Raw genomic sequence first — 16,915 nt, 5'->3', positions numbered from 1 at the left:
CTTCTATAGTACTAGCTAGATGCAAAAAGAATTGACCAACTTTTAGAATTCTGAACTACACATGCCATTCCAGATCATTCTGAACCAAATTACCCTTATTCTACTGCTATAAATGATGCATAAACTAAATGGTTTTGCCTTTCTTGTCTCTTTTTATGTAATACACCCTGGTGATGGCTACACCACCTAGGATTGTCTTTGTGTGTTATTGTTCCCTTCATTTACTCTCAGTAGTTTGATATTTTTAGGTGTACATTGTTGTAAAAATATTATCTTCCCACAAATGTGTTAAAATTAAAGCAACAAGCCTGTTTTGAAAATGTAAGGTGTAAATATCACAGATGATTTTTGTAAAAATGCTATCAGTAAACACCGATGGCATTCACTGACAGCATACCACATCCATGTTATCAGTGTATAAACAGATAGTTTAGCATATATTAGCACAGGTATCAATAAAGGACTACCGTATTAAACACTTTTGCTAACTGGAGGCAGATGGACAGGCGCTCTGCAGGTGAGATTGAGCGTCTGTAGTTGTCTAGGCGGGCGATGCTTGGACCGACGCGGGACAGCAGCTCCTTAAACTGGGTGAGGGAAAGACGGTGGTATGACTGAAAGCGACCGTCATGCAGACGCAGCTCTTGGAGCAAGTGGTGAAACTCACCAAACTGCTCAGGCTCCTGGAGGACCTGATGGACCCAGGTATGAGGACGTGAGGACGTCCTTTACCCTGCTGCTCTGCTCTCCACAGTAAATAGAGAAGGGAGACTCTCTCTTCAAACACTAGATCGACAGCTGCCATCTTGCAAACATACCCTCTGGCACTACTTCCTTCCACATTTCCGCTTCACGCGTGTGAAAATTGCATATTTTAAAGCGCGACCAGTTCGCGTTGGACACCCGTCAAGGTGCGAATGTACATGCAACCAGCTAGGGGCGTCTGCCGCTTTTTGGTCGCATCTATTGCGTTCGGTGTGAATGCACCATAAGGACAGCAACAAAGTATTTGTACTTCATTGCTTCACATTTCCACATTGCTGATGTTGCAGACATCTGCAGTCTTGGATAATGTTGCTTCCATAAAAACTGTTAATTTTTTTTGTGCTATATTTGTTCTTAACAAGAAATGTTGGAATTGGAATAGAGAACACATAAAAATCTCTAAGAACTAGAATGAATAAAACTGCTTCACACCTCCTAGGTGTTCGCCTGGATACCACACCTGAGTTCCCAAGTTAAGGACACTTTCCTGTCCCTACGAGCACTAGAGATGTGGAGAAGAGGCAGAGGGCAAGCATGGGAAAGAAGCAGTGCACTGTCTGTAAGATAATCACTACTTGTAAATGCCAGCAGTGCAATGTAGGCCTTTGCCTGCAGCTTGAAAGGAACTGCTTTTTGGAGTTCCACTGGGGACCTAAAACATCTGGACTTGCTTAGCAAAAAGAGACCCTCAGAAACAAACTATAGGGCCAAAGTTCACATATCAGTTTGTTTTGTTGAACACCAGCTCTAAGTTGTTTTCTGGCACAGGTTCTGTTCAGATCAATCAGGCATGCTTGGGGAAAACACTAAGTTTCACCATTATTTAGAGTGAACCCTAGTACTATCTCCAAATTGAGGGCCAAGCTCCAAACAGTGGATGTCAGATAAAAGCAATGAATTGTGAGTAAAAAGAAGATGACATCACAAGAAAGTTTCTTCATCAACCTGTCAGCACTTAGGAATTGTAGACAGTCCTCTACAGATTTACAGTCAAGATTTGTAAGATGAAATGGCTGAATGATCGCTACCTAGCCAATCCAGAACAGCCTATAGTCTTCAGTCTCATAGGCCATCATCATCGAGCCCATTTATGCCCTGGAACCTAAACATGTGAAGGAACATTATGCATGGAAATTACTCCAGACTCTGACTATGGCAGTTGGATAGTAGGGTTAAAGTATGGAGAAGAAACAAAGAATGTTACGCTGTTTGCTGCACCGATAGGCTAACAGCTTTTGGCAGAAGCAGTGGGATGGTGTGGGATGTCATCTCTCTCACTAGAGGCAATCTCAGTGCACAGAGATATCGAGATAAGATTCTGCAGCCAGTGGCAATGCAATATCCCAGACTGGAACTGAACTGTATCCTTCAACATAACAATGTTTGACCCCACAGAGTGGGGTTTGTCAGAGACTATCTCCATAATCTTGAAATGGAGAGGAGAGAATGGCCTGCCTGCAGTTCTGATCTCAACCTCATGGAAGAATTCTGGGATCAGCTTGGGTGTGCTGTTTGTTCCAGAGTAACCAACACAACCAGTTTGGCTGACTTGTGACAAATGCTGGTTGAAGAATGGGATCCCATCCTACAGCAGTGTGTGTCCAAACTGGTGACCAATATGAGGAAGAGGTACCAGACTAGGACTGAGCATGGTTCTTCTATATGCTCCTTGATAAATGAATAAATTGTTAAATTGACAATATATTTTTTTCTTCAGACCTCAATCATCCAATCCAATAAACAACTTGAACCAAAACGTAATAGCAGAATAAGCTTTTTGGCACCGGCAGAGGAGATTTAGCAGGTTTTTTCATGGGTTCAGCCCACATACTCAACTCTGCTGCTCAACCTACAAATCCATTGCTCTTACAAACGCACCACCATTTAAGGAGACATAAAAAAAACTTTCCAACTGTATAAGATTATTGACAATCAAACAAACACAAGTTTCCTTTCCTTTTGTGCTAAGTATATACATCTACCTTTATCTCTCTCTGTACACACAAGCAGATACTAATGATAGCCATATGATCAGAAAGATGAAGGGGTGCGATGATCTTTGTTGGAGGTTATTAGCATGTTGACCAGATGCCAAGCCACCTGCTACTGGACTTCAGAAAAAAAATCAAGTCAGTGCATACTGCAGAATCAACAAACAGGAGATAAAGGATTAATCAATCTCAATGCTTTAAGATAAACAAAATGCTGTAAAAGATTCAACAAGAGTCAAACTATTTCTTAAAATCCCCATCTATGTTCTGACTTGCATTTCAAGTTGCAGTATCACAGTTGGTGTTATGTCAATCACCTTTTGTTTCTTGCATTTCAGACTATATTATATTATTATAGGGTTTTTACTATACAGTAAAGTGCCTTGAGGTGACAGCTGTTGTGATTTGGCAAATATAAAACAAATGTAATTGAATAGGGCACAACTAAGGTAGGGCTGGTGGACTTAAGGCTTGTAAGGCTTTTCAATTTGTTGGATAGGATGTGCCCCAACTACTTCTACTTCATCAGACTGCATTTACAGACACCTAGCAGAGATTCAACCAAACTGTAATCTAGACCACCTCCAGACGTGATCACATTTTACTGCCAGGTATAAGTAATGACAAAAAATGGGCAAAATACTAAACTTTTACAGTCACATTGAACACACTTCACAGGACTTTACATGGCACCTTTGCCCATTCATACATCTTGGTCAAATCTGGGACGCTTTTGTGGTTCACTATCTTACTCAAGGGCACTTCCACATGCACATTAAAGGAGAGACAAACTGTCTTTATAAATTTATTTATTTATTTAAAAAAAAGAAAAGGTTTAATACATGTCTTTGTTAAAGGATGTCTTATAATGTGACTAATACAAGTAGTGGGTCAGTCTCTTGATTCTACAAACTGAAGCTTGTGTTGAGCTTGTAATTTACATGGTCAGTTGCAATATATATCTGAGAATTGGGAAGTGGTTGATCACAGCCATCTGTGCTTATGCTCATCCATTTTAATTCTTTCCTTTCCCATTAAGGGTAGTATTTGGGTTTCTTTTTTGGCATTTCAGGAGGAAAGTCTGCATATCTCCATCAGAGGACAGTTGTATAAAGCTGAGTCTCTTGAGCCCTTATCAACTGTTACATGATTGCATCTAAGGATTTTTTTTCTTTTGAGTCTTTGAGTGGTACACAGCACTTTCAAAGCTGAAATCATGAAAAAAGCATTTGCTTTTATCCCAAGTGTTTGATTCTTAATTGTTACTATTGGGCTTATGCTCCAGAACAATACCAGGATAGAGAATGCATTTGGTTGTGTTTAGTGACAGGTATTCATATTCTCAACCTTTTCAGATGGAAAATCAATACATGCTGGTTGATGTGCTAAAATTATCTTGCTGCTAATAATGTTGCTATTGACTTTGTTTTTCTTTGTTTCATGACAGTCCAGTTTGTTATGTGATGATCAAGTTGTTTGTAGATACATTTCTTCGAGTTATTTTTATTTTATTTTATTTCATTTTATTTTTGCAGTTTTATTTTTTATATACAAGCGTTATTCTGAATATTCATTCTTCACACCTTATTTTTTCTACTTAGTCCCCAACTGAGTATGCTCTGAGTGAAGTTATCTCCCATATGCTGATGACCCAGGTTGGCTCATTTATCCTATTCGGGAAGCAAGAGATTGATTGTGCCCGTGCCATTGCTGTAATTATACTGTCATCACTTAATCAACCTTATTGGATTCCTCAAGCGGTCGCAGTCCCTGAGGCTGGAGCTGGGAGAAAGATTGACTTTTTTGGACAGGAAGAGAAAGAGAGAAAGAGTGTATAAGAAAAGGACTACGCGTGAGAGAGAAAGGAAGAGACCAAATTAAGCATGGAGTCAATTGAGAGGCAAAGAAATGGGGGAATAAGGATGGAGAGACATCAAATAAGTGGACAATGGTGGTAAAGGAGTGCTACAGGCACATGAAGATGTCAACGATTACCACATGGGGACAGCAAAGTGGATCAGAAAGGGCTGTACAGAGTTGATAGGGGATCAGGTGGGAGGATATGGGTGAGGACTCAGAGTGATTGTTTCCTGAAGTCTGTGTCTGCCCCGTCAGAGAAGGGGTAACAAATGGTTTGGGTGTCACCTGGAAAAGCATTTTAATAATTCATTTGTCTATGGGGCTGGGCAGAAAGGGCTGCTTTGAAGAGCAGGACACAGATGGTCATCAGAGTGAAAGAAGCGTGCACACAAAACACACACACACCCACACATGCGCACACACATATTACACCCATGAACCCACACATATGCGCACAAAAAAGGCCTGTACTTGAGACTGGCTCATCACCTGGGTGCACACCATATGCCACGGTGGCTGAAAACCTGCTCTCTATTCCCATGCTGAGAATTACACACAAACACATGTGCTCGTGCACAAACACAACTCATTCCTCTTTTATAACTGTTCCACATTGCCACCACAAAGATCCTTTCTTGCATACTGATGTGCAATTGTGTTTATGTGGGCTTCCAAGATAATTTACCAGCTGATAGAAATGCCTGCCAGTGCCTTCACCTACGCTCTGAGCCACACCAGTGCACACATATCCATAGTCCAATACAGGAAACACAAACAAGCAAGCATATACACACTGTGTATATGTAGACTGAAGATGATGTGATGACTGTACTTTCTGTCAATCCATCATTGTGTCAAACTGCCTGTCATAATGACACCCTTCTCCTTTTTGCGATTTCACATCTGACTACGTCCAAACCAAATACTGAAACAGCCCTTAAAATCTAATGATGCAACACCTACTGTAACAACCATAAAAGCTCTGCATCCCACCATCTTGTTAGAACACATACCTGTGCCCTAGACACTAAAACAGCTGCCCACCTTTCATTCAATTACTGTACTGACTTTAATGGTTATGAGTTCTCCTTTTGTGCTTGGCATGCTTTATTCCTCTCCCCGTGTGGCTTGCAAGTGATTACTTCAAGGCACTAAAAGGTCTCATTGTGAGTTCTGCAGTTTGCAGACATACTGCAGATTCTTTGTTTAATGTGATACCTTAGGGGATTTTCATATTACCATTATAAAGAAAAGAGTACAAAAACATCCCTACAAAGGCTGTCACTGGTTTTTGTGGAACATTTGCAACCAAATTTTGCTGTGGTGCACAGCATTTGTGCCATATGAACAGTATTAAGATAAAAAAAATGTTAAGAGGCAAAGGTGACAGTGATGACTGAAACTCGATGAAATAGGAAAGGATGACAGAAATATTTGCCTGCAGACAAAATGGTGAGTTAGCAGAGATGGGAGAGGAACTTTTAATTACAGTTTGACTGGATGGAAGACCAGTGGCTGGGAATGTAAACGCAGGATGACCCATCCAGTTCAGACAGAGGAACCACGTATCGATGGAACAGACTCCAGACGACAAGCACCATTACCCTGTGAATCACAGCAGCAAGGAGAGGGCAGAGGAGCAGAGGGGACAGAAGGGTTAGAGCAGAGATGTATGGTGAAGGAGGGGGAAAATGTAGTAAAATTATACCATACAGACAGAGTAAAGCCAAAAATATGACACACATCTTTACTTCGTGGTTACTTTCATACGGTCATTTTTAATTTGCAGTAAGTTAGTGGTGATGCAATTAATCAAGTGAAAAAACAATGTGATAATAATGAGATAATCATTGTAGTAATTCCACATAGTTTCTTTCAAAGGTGTCAAATACTGCTATGTTGTCAAAATGGCTGGCATCTTTTACTGGTGAGGAAGTGGTCTTCAGGGATCAGGGTCATGATTATAGTTTTTAACAAAACCCTTATGGCTGAGGTTCAGTTATGTTCAGAAATAAAAAAAAATAATACTCCAACTTGAGTCAGGATGAAAAACAAACAAACAAACAAACAAACTGACATGATTTAGACATGATTTCCCGTTAAATAGTGGGAAATGTTTGATTTCGGTTAAAGTCAGGGACGTAATTTCCAAAAAAAAATAATCAGACCCAACCAATATAATCCCCCCAATAAAATTATGACTTATCTTGCATAAATAGGCTGTTGATTTTCTGTACTCATTTCAGGTATTACCAGCAAAATAGTTGCATGTTTAATCATCTGGGAACTCACCCAGATTTATTTCTTTATTTAGACACCCCCCCCCCCCCCCCCCCCACCCCAGCCCCCCAATGTTCAGCACAAAGTTACACAGATGGTTAAAATACTTTAACTAAACTAATCACTTTAACCACACAAGCGCGCTGAATGGTAAAGGGTAAAATAAATAATATTTTCTAATAGAATACATAAACCATGTAAGACATAACAAACTAACTTTTTACTTAAATTTTCTCTGTCTGCAGGTAGGGTTTTTCATTTGAACATATTTAAACTGTAAATCATTATTAGTCATTTGCTAACACAATAGCACTGTTGTATTTGTAACTGATTTATTTTGGATTGGTTATTTTTACGTTTTCACCTTCAAAAACACCTAAATACAGAGGTTAGCAACTTATTCCCCAAAATAAGTCTTCTTTGGGGTAGAACTTGTAGCTGCGCTCCACAGGAGCATTTCATGGATTCAGCAAAGAGACTTTTTCTGATGCCTCCTTGGTTGTCCTTGATTCTTCTTTTCTTCTACTCACTTTCTTATGTGACAAAACTTGTCATGAAAAGGCTCCCTGCATCATACCTCTTTCACCTGCACCAAACCTGTGACATGACTTGCACAAGCAGACAGAATCTCCATGGCGACAAAGTAAAATTTTAGGTATGGGGTAGGTGACAAGACAGCAGGGGAGAGAAGTGTCAAAGTCATACAATCAGCAGTGACAAGCAATCACTTGGGAGTATAAAGAAAAGCAGATCCTCAGTATAGAGGAGACAAGGCAGAAGAGTGATAGATAACTTAGGTGACGTAAGAAGGATGGTTTAAAATGCACAGATGACATGATTACAGAGGGATGAGGCGATGAGCCTGATGAGCTGTAATGGGTTATGATACAAAGGCGGGAGACGATGATGTGTCTGAATTTGAGTGAAAACTCAGCTGAATACTTGAAGAACAAAAACAGAAGAAGGCAAGAGGTAGTTAGCAGCAGAAGAGAACAAGGTGAGTGTACAAGATTGATTGGTGATTGCTCTTGGATTTTGTGGCAAAGAGTGTGGCAGCAATAAAGAGTGAGAATGAGAGAGTTGTAACGAAGAGGGAATATAAACTCCCAGATGCCAGGTATTTTTCCAACCGGGAGGTGAGACGACAGGAGTCTAATGAGTTCCCTCATAGCCAGGCGGGTTTCATCTTATGAATCACACATCGCATTCTCACATATATACACACACAGCTATGAACACTCACACAGCTGTAATGAATTACAGGGTTCTCAGCCTAAAACCTCAGCCCTGTACCTCATCACATGATGCGTGCATACATCATTTTGTGCAGCAGATCGATCTCTCCACGGCCATTTGACATGAATACACAAGAAATTGAAAGGTATGTGACATACTCCATCACCTATTTGAAATCCTTGACATCCTCCAGAGATGGCAAAATGGACATCAATATATTGATGTAGTCTAAGCAAAACCGGGAAGTCCTGCTTTGTCTTTTTAAAGCTGTTTGTGTCACGGTTTGCGGGGCAAGCCGTGTGGAGTTGAAATAGGACCCAAAATGCGGCAGCTCTGGTGCAGATGAGTGTTTATTTGACAACCGAAAATACAAACAGCAACGGTGTGGGTACCATGAAACAGGAAAACCTAAACTGGGTAGAACTAATAACACAAACCAGAAACGAGGATGCAGGGAGGTCCAGGGAAATACATACGGGAAGACGCAGGGAGACCGAGGGGAAACAACACAGACGAACCAGCAACTACCATGACAGAAGACACAACTTAAATACACTCAGAGAACACAGGGAGATTACACACAGGTGGGGAACACAGGTGACACTGATAAACATAACGAGACAGGGCAGGAGTGAACACAACATGACGCATACTGACGAGAGACTGTCAAAGTAAAACAGGAAGTACACAGAGGTTCAGACAGGAGGAGAGAGAGCACGGGGAGAACACAGACATAACAGGCTGGGGGAAACATGGACTAAACACAAAGAGAGACAAGAGCTCATAAATACACAGAGGGGCACAAAGGGGGTAAGAGTCACAAAGGGAAAACACTTAGGGAACACCACAACAGGACACCTCAGAAAACATGGCCTAAATAAGGAGTGAAAATACAAGGAACCAAGAATACTGGGCCAACATGGCCCAGGACCATGACAGTACCCCCCCCCCCCCCCCCCCCCACCTCAAAGGCTGGCTCCAGACAGCCCAACAAGAAAAACAGCCAGAAAAAACAGAAAACAACCCAACCAGGGCGGGCGGCGGGGGTCCAGGACGGAGGGCTCGAGGCAAAACAAAACAGGAGCACCAGAAGGCCAAAAGACAAAAAGGAAAAACAAAACACGAGACCCAACCCAAGAAAACCAATGAAACGAAACACACCACAGCCCAAGAAAAACGGAGTCCAAAACAGAAAGGTCCAGGGGGCCGGCAGCACAGGAGTCCAAAACAGAAAGGTCCAGGGGGCCGGCAGCACAGGAGTCCAAAACAGAAGAGTTCAGGGGGCCAACCGTGCGGACGGCAACGGCGGCGACGTGGATACAGTTCGGGAGGCCGGCTGTGCGGACGGCAACGGCGGCCACTCAGGCGACGGCGGTCCGGGGGCCGGCCGTGCGGAAGGCAACGGCGGCCACTCAGGCGATGGCGGTCCGGGGGCCAGCCGTGCGGAAGGCAGCGGCGGCGACGAAGGAGACCACGGAGCAGTTCAGGGGGCCGACCCCGACGGCGGTGACGTCCAGCAGGTGGCCCGGAAAATGGCCGGCGATATCGAGGTGCAGAACGAGGCTTGGGCGGCGGCATAACAGCCGCAGGACCAGGCGTAGCAGAAGCAGAGGCCGGACCAGGCGTAGCAGAAGCAGAGGCCGGACCAGACGAGGATGAAGACTCTGATGAGGCCGGACCAGGCGAAGCACAGGCTGCAGCTGGACCAGGCGACGACGAAGACTCGGATGAAGCTGGACCAGGCGACGACGAGGCGGCCGCAGGTGGCGGCTGGACAGGCTCCTCGGGCCCTCCAGCTGACGCGGCGTGAGGCTGAACGGGCCCCTCGGACCCTCCAGCGGAGACAGGAGGCCGAACGGGCCCCTCGGACCCTCCAGCGGAGACAGGAGGCCGAACGGGCCCCTCGGACCCTCCAGCCGACGAGGCATGAGGCTGGTGTGGTTCTCCGGAACCACCAGCTGACGAGGAAGGCTGCTGGACGGGCTCCTCGGGCCCCCCAGCTGAAACAGGAGACAAAGGCCGGAGCGGTCCCTTGGACCCTCCAGCGGAAACAGGAAACAAAGGCCGGAGCGGTCCGTCGGACCCTCCAGCGGAGACACGAGACGAAGGCCGGAGCGGTCCCTCGGACCCTCCAGCGGAGACTAGAGACGAAGGCTGGACGGGCCCCTTGGACCCTCCAGCAGAAGCCATCACAAAGCCAGCAGGCATGGAGTCCACTGGCAGACATGAAGGAAATGGGTGCTGTGCTGAGCACTGGCCCTGCTCAGACAACACTGACACGGGGCACTTCCCAGGTGGCTGCTTAAACTCCAGGGGTCCAGAATCAGCTGAGGACTGGGACCTAGCCTCTGGGGAAGCCCTGGAGCGGCAAACAGTGCCAATGGCGGCTGAACCATGAAAAGCACCTTGAGTAGGACTTAGGCTTTCTCCCTGCATGGAGTGAACGAGTGGAACCGGTAATGCTGGAGCCAGAGCTACTGGGGCCTGCGCTACAGGCGGCACTGGAGCTACTGGGGCCTGCGCTACAGGCGGCACTGGAGCTACTGGGGCCTGCGCTACAGGCGGCACTGGAGCTACTGGGGCCTGCGCTACAGGCGGCACTGGAGCTACTGGGGCCTGCGCTACAGGCGGCACTGGAGACTGAGCTGAGGGTGGCACTGGAGACTGAGCTGAGGGTGGCACTGGAGACTGAGCTGAGGGTGGCTGCGGGGGAGCTAACTGGGCTGAGAGTGGCTGCGGGGGAGCTAACTGGGCTGAGAGTGGCTGCGGGGGAGCTAACTGGGCTGAGAGTGGCTGCGGGGGAGGTGATATGCTGTTCACAAAGTCATATGCCGCACAGAACACCGCCCCTGAATGAACAGTCATACAGTCCGCAAATGGAAAACAGTCCTCACTCACCACAGCCGGCGAATTAGAAGTCCGAACGTCCAGCCGGGCAAGATCGCATCCGGCGAGTTGGGCAGCGAGGCGGGAGTGGCTGAGAGAAGGTGGGGTGTGTGCCGGAGAAAAGCCTGCATGGTCGGAGGAAGTGAATTTAGTAGCCATGGCAGGCCGGAAAAGAGCCGTTGTAGCCGACCTTCCACGGCGCGGCGAAGCTCGTACGGAGGATTCTCCAGCCACAGCCCGAGGAGGATCTCCACATTGTAGCCGATGTCATCCTGGAGCTCCTCGGACGGATTGACTGCCGCTGGGTCCATGGTGGCTGGTTCGTTCTGTCACGGTTTGCGGGGCAAGCCGTGTGGAGTTGAAATAGGACCCAAAATGCGGCAGCTCTGGTGCAGATGAGTGTTTATTTGACAACCGAAAATACAAACAGCAACAGTGTGGGTACCATGAAACAGGAAAACCTAAACTGGGTAGAACTAATAACACAAACCAGAAACGAGGATGCAGGGAGGTCCGGGGAAATACATACGGGAAGACGCAGGGAGACCGAGGGGAAACAACACAGACGAACCAGCAACTACCATGACAGAAGACACAACTTAAATACACTCAGAGAACACAGGGAGATTACACACAGGTGGGGAACACAGGTGACACTGATAAACATAACGAGACAGGGCAGGAGTGAACACAACATGACGCATACTGACGAGAGACTGTCAAAGTAAAACAGGAAGTACACAGAGGTTCAGACAGGAGGAGAGAGAGCACGGGGAGAACACAGACATAACAGGCTGGGGGAAACATGGACTAAACACAAAGAGAGACGAGAGCTCATAAATACACAGAGGGGCACAAAGGGGGTAAGAGTCACAAAGGGAAAACACTTAGGGAACACCACAACAGGACACCTCAGAAAACATGGCCTAAATAAGGAGTGAAAATACAAGGAACCAAGAATACTGGGCCAACATGGCCCAGGACCATGACAGTTTGAGTGTGGAGCTCAGGTTCCTTTTGTCTGTAAATGTTGACATTATTGCAAAAATCTACATCAAGCTCACCTCAGAGGTGCACACACCCTTACCTTACACTGACAATTACCTTATCTTATAACTACAACTACAAGCAGGAAATTCAAAAACATGTACAGTGGGGCAAAAAAGTATTTAGTCAGCCACCGATTGTGCAAGTTCCCCCACCTAAAATGATGACAGAGGTCAGTAATTTGCACCAGAGGTACACTTCAACTGTGAGAGACAGAATGTGAAAAAAAAATCCATGAATCCACATGGTAGGATTTGTAAAGAATTTATTCGTAAATCAGGGTGGAAAATAAGTATTTGGTCAATAACAAAAATACAACTCAATACTTTGTAACATAACCTTTGTTGGCAATAACAGAGGTCAAACGTTTACTATAGGTCTTTACCAGGTTTGCACACACAGTAGCTGGTATTTTGGCCCATTCCTCCATGCAGATCTTCTCGAGAGCAGTGATGTTTTGGGGCTGTCGCCGAGCAACACGGACTTTCAACTCCCGCCACAGATTTTCTATGGGGTTGAGGTCTGGAGACTGGCTAGGCCACTCCAGGACTTTCAAATGCTTCTTACGGAGCCACTCCTTTGTTGCCCGGGCGGTGTGTTTTGGATCATTGTCATGTTGGAAGACCCAGCCTCGTTTCATCTTCAAAGTTCTCACTGATGGAAGGAGGTTTTGGCTCAAAATCTCACGATACATGGCCCCATTTATTCTGTCCTTAACACGGATCAGTCGTCCTGTCCCCATGGCAGAAAAACAGCCCCATAGCATGATGTTTCCACCCCCATGCTTCACAGTAGGTATGGTGTTCTTGGGATGCAACTCAGTATTCTTCGTCCTCCAAACACGACAAGTTGAGTTTATACCAAAAAGTTCTACTTTGGTTTCATCTGACCACATGACATTCTCCCAATCCTCTGCTGTATCATCCATGTGCTCTCTGGCAAACTTCAGACGGGCCTGGACATGCACTGGCTTCAGCAGCGGAACACGTCTGGCACTGCGGGATTTGATTCCCTGCCGTTGTAGTGTGTTACTGATGGTGACCTTTGTTACTTTGGTCCCAGCTCTCTGCAGGTCATTCACCAGGTCCCCCCGTGTGGTTCTGGGATCTTTGCTCACCGTTCTCATGATCATTTTGACCCCACGGGATGAGATCTTGCGTGGAGCCCCAGATCGAGGGAGATTATCAGTGGTCTTGTATGTCTTCCATTTTCTGATGATTGCTCCCACAGTTGATTTTTTCACACCAAGCTGCTTGCCTATTGTAGATTCACTCTTCCCAGTCTGGTGCAGGTCTACAATACTTTTCCTGGTGTCCTTCGAAAGCTCTTTGGTCTTGGCCATGGCGGAGTTTGGAGTCTGACTGTTTGAGGCTGTGGACAGGTGTCTTTTATACAGATGATTAGTTCAAACAGGTGCCATTCATACAGGTAACGAGTGGGGGACAGAAAAGCTTCTTACAGAAGACCTTACAGGTCTGTGAGAGCCAGAGATTTTCCTTGTTTGAGGTGACCAAATACTTATTTTCCACCCTAATTTACGAATAAATTCTTTACAAATCCTACCATGTGGATTCATGGATTTTTTTTTTCACATTCTGTCTCTCACAGTTGAAGTGTACCTCTGGTGCAAATTACTGACCTCTGTCATCATTTTAGGTGGGGGAACTTGCACAATCGGTGGCTGACTAAATACTTTTTTGCCCCACTGTAAATCAATTAGATCAGCAGTGCCCTTCTACTCATGGATTCTCTCTGTTGTTTATTTATTTTAATTTATTTATTCAGCATTGCCTATCAGTACTGAATAAAATAAACATTACAGGAGTCAATTATCTCCTTTCTCTGTCAGGAAACCAAGAAAATAAGAGTGATTACAAAAGGATAATCTCTCAGTAAAACATGAGCAAGATTTTGTTTGTTACGTTTCCAAATACTGCATTTGCTGGTTTGGGATTAAATGTGTCAGCATTTCAATCCTATTGCTGTCAGCACATCAAGTTTGTACATATCACAAATACCCAAGTTAAGTACAGATACTTGTGTTAAAAAAAACTCCCAGGTAAAAGCTGAAGTACTGATTCAACTTCTTTAGCCCAGTAAAAGTGAAAAAGTAGAGGCTCTACAACTTACTCAAGTAAGAAATTAAAAAGTAGCTCCTTTGAGGACATTTCTACCAGCTATTTTTGTGCAAAGCTAACTGAACCTTGTGCTATGTTAATGTAATAAAATTACTTCTTTACTTTAAATCCATCACATTATGGTAAACTAACCTGTTTATCCTGCACTAAAGGGTATATTAGTATTTTCATTCAACCGCCGACACAAAGTTGTATACCTCAGTTTCAAAACATGAAAAAAACAACTTCATATCATATACAGATCAAATATCTAAAAAATTTTAAATTTCTAAATTTTCTAAAATAATTTAGTTTTCATTCTTTTCTCTTTCTGGGAAATACAGCAGATGGGCCTTTAGCTAGCAGACGCAGTGCGCAACAGGCTGCACAAAAACAGTTTGTGTGTTTGCTGATATTTATTAACTTGATTCAAATGTTACGTTTGAAATTGCATCCCACTTAAAAAACATTACCATGCTCACTCCTCTTCAGTAGGGCTAGCTACATGCTGAAGTACCACGACCACAGTGTTTAAATGGTCTTTTAAATTATGCATAAATATCTCTTTGAATGTGATACCTCATGGCTGACTGGATTACCTTTTAAGTGTTACTGTTTAGGTTCAAATCGGTTTGACATTTAAATGTGCGCAGTGCTAGGAAATAATAACCTTCCTCAGATATCTTAAACCAAAAGCAACGAGTCTGTTCTAAAATGTAAGAGAAAAAAAATGTCAGAAAAATAAATACTTAAAGTACAGATACATGAAAAATCTACTTAAGTGCACTAATGAAGTGTTTGGACTCCATTACTCCCCATCTCTGCAAACACCTCATAGATTATTTTACACTAAAATGAAAGAAATACACATCCCACCAATGCTCTAAGAGCACTGCTGTCAACTTTTAAGTAAACCTGACTGAGCTTCTTTAGAAAACTGACCAGTTTAGCTTAAAGTTATGCGGCACCTCTGCACTACAGCTTGCTGAACAAATGCTAGTGTAATTAAATGGCAGGATGAGCCATTCTTGAAATACCTTTGTGCCCAGTTGGCAGTCATAGAGCACCACAGTCATATAGAGAGAAGCTGAAATGCAATCACAGTCGAGTCATTGAGTAGTCCAAAAAGAATTCCAAGTATGATGGTTTTTGGAAATATAACATACTTCAGACAAAAACGGGAGCAACACACCCAACATTTGACACAAGGATTCCAATTGTCGCAACAAATTGCAGTGCACCCTCTCCTTGGGTTTGGCCTTCAGAACTCAGGATAAGATCTTTCTGAACCTGTGTATACAATCCATTGTAAAGCAGCTCTTCAGCATTTCATCTGTTCTGTTTTGTTTATCTGTTTCTCACATGCAAATACAGTAGCAGCAGATGTTCAACATTCACATCCTTGCTGCTGAGCAGAGAAGTGTATGAAAACGCTCTGTGCCACCAGCGTGGCCTCTGCTGCTCCCAGTTCCACACCTGCAGTGTTGTGTCTTCACAGTCACATACACGTAAACACATATATAACACATACACCTGTGAACATGTCTGCCACATGTCTGAACACAACCTCAAATATCACCCAACAGATGAAAACATTTATTTCAAAAGTAGCTGAAGGTAGGACTCGAGTCACGCACAAACCAACGTGGTACAGAAATAGAGTCTGACAACAAAATCTCTCTAACCTCATCACTAACCCCAATCATCATTTAGGCCCTGTTTGCAGCACTTTAACTGTTACCAAGCATATACACTTCACACAGCTTTGCACACATCAAATTCACTTATGTTGATTACTTCATAGACACTAGACAGCAAAGTAATTAGAAATGAGAAAAACTACAGCAAATGTAAATTATACCAGCATATTTCTTTTTCTTCCTCGGGAGTCTAAACTCAAAACTGCTGCTACTTCTGTTTCTGCCTTCCAGCTGTTTATTTGAGTTGTACTGCCCCACCTCCCTGTCACTGCATCAGCTTGTCCATAGCCTACTAATAAAATAAGGAGAGATGCTCCCTCTGTGATGCTAGCACTAAATCAGTGTGGGCTCTCTCGCCACACTGACAACCCAAGCCTTCTTCCTCTTTACTATGACACTACGAATATTAAATTATGTCACCGCAGGGGCCACAAGCACAGGGAGTGTATGAGAGAGTGAGAGAGTGACAGGAAGAAAGGAGTGGGGACTGTGATGCGGAGGAGTTTGTATTAAAATGAAACTATTTCTTTGTTAAGTTAAAAAAATAGACAGTGAGTTGAAGATAACATGATAAAGGGAATAATCTTCAAGAGAGGAGTGAGCAACGGGGATCATCAGCTGTGTGTAGCCAGAGGGGATAGATCAAGCAAAATGGTGTTTATGGGATCAGGTGAACTGGTCTGAGTATATGGGAGGGAGGGACAGATTACCAGATAGGCAGAGCACTCCTGGGCCTGATTATCATAAAGGAGAAAGAAAGCGAAGGGATGAAGATTTTTAATGTGAATAGGGAGTGGACAGGAAGGAAATCACACAAGGGAGCTGTGAGGTAGAAATCAGAGAGTTACTGTTGCTCGGACAGATGACAGACAGCCAACCTTCAGCCAGAGATCATATACACTCACTCCTGCACTTGAATTACTGATATCTGTCTCTTCTGGTGAACATTTATGGGAATGTGTTTATTTCTCTATTCACAAAGGGATTCGCTGACTTTGGGGTGAGTTGTTATTCAAAGGGATAAACTGCAACA

The sequence above is a fragment of the Rhamphochromis sp. 'chilingali' genome, assembly GCF_963969265.1.
Source record: "Rhamphochromis sp. 'chilingali' genome assembly, chromosome: 4".
Lineage (NCBI taxonomy): Eukaryota > Metazoa > Chordata > Actinopteri > Cichliformes > Cichlidae > Rhamphochromis > Rhamphochromis sp. 'chilingali'.
The sequence above is the reverse complement of the archived record's forward strand: the minus strand, read 5'-3'. Positions refer to the sequence as shown.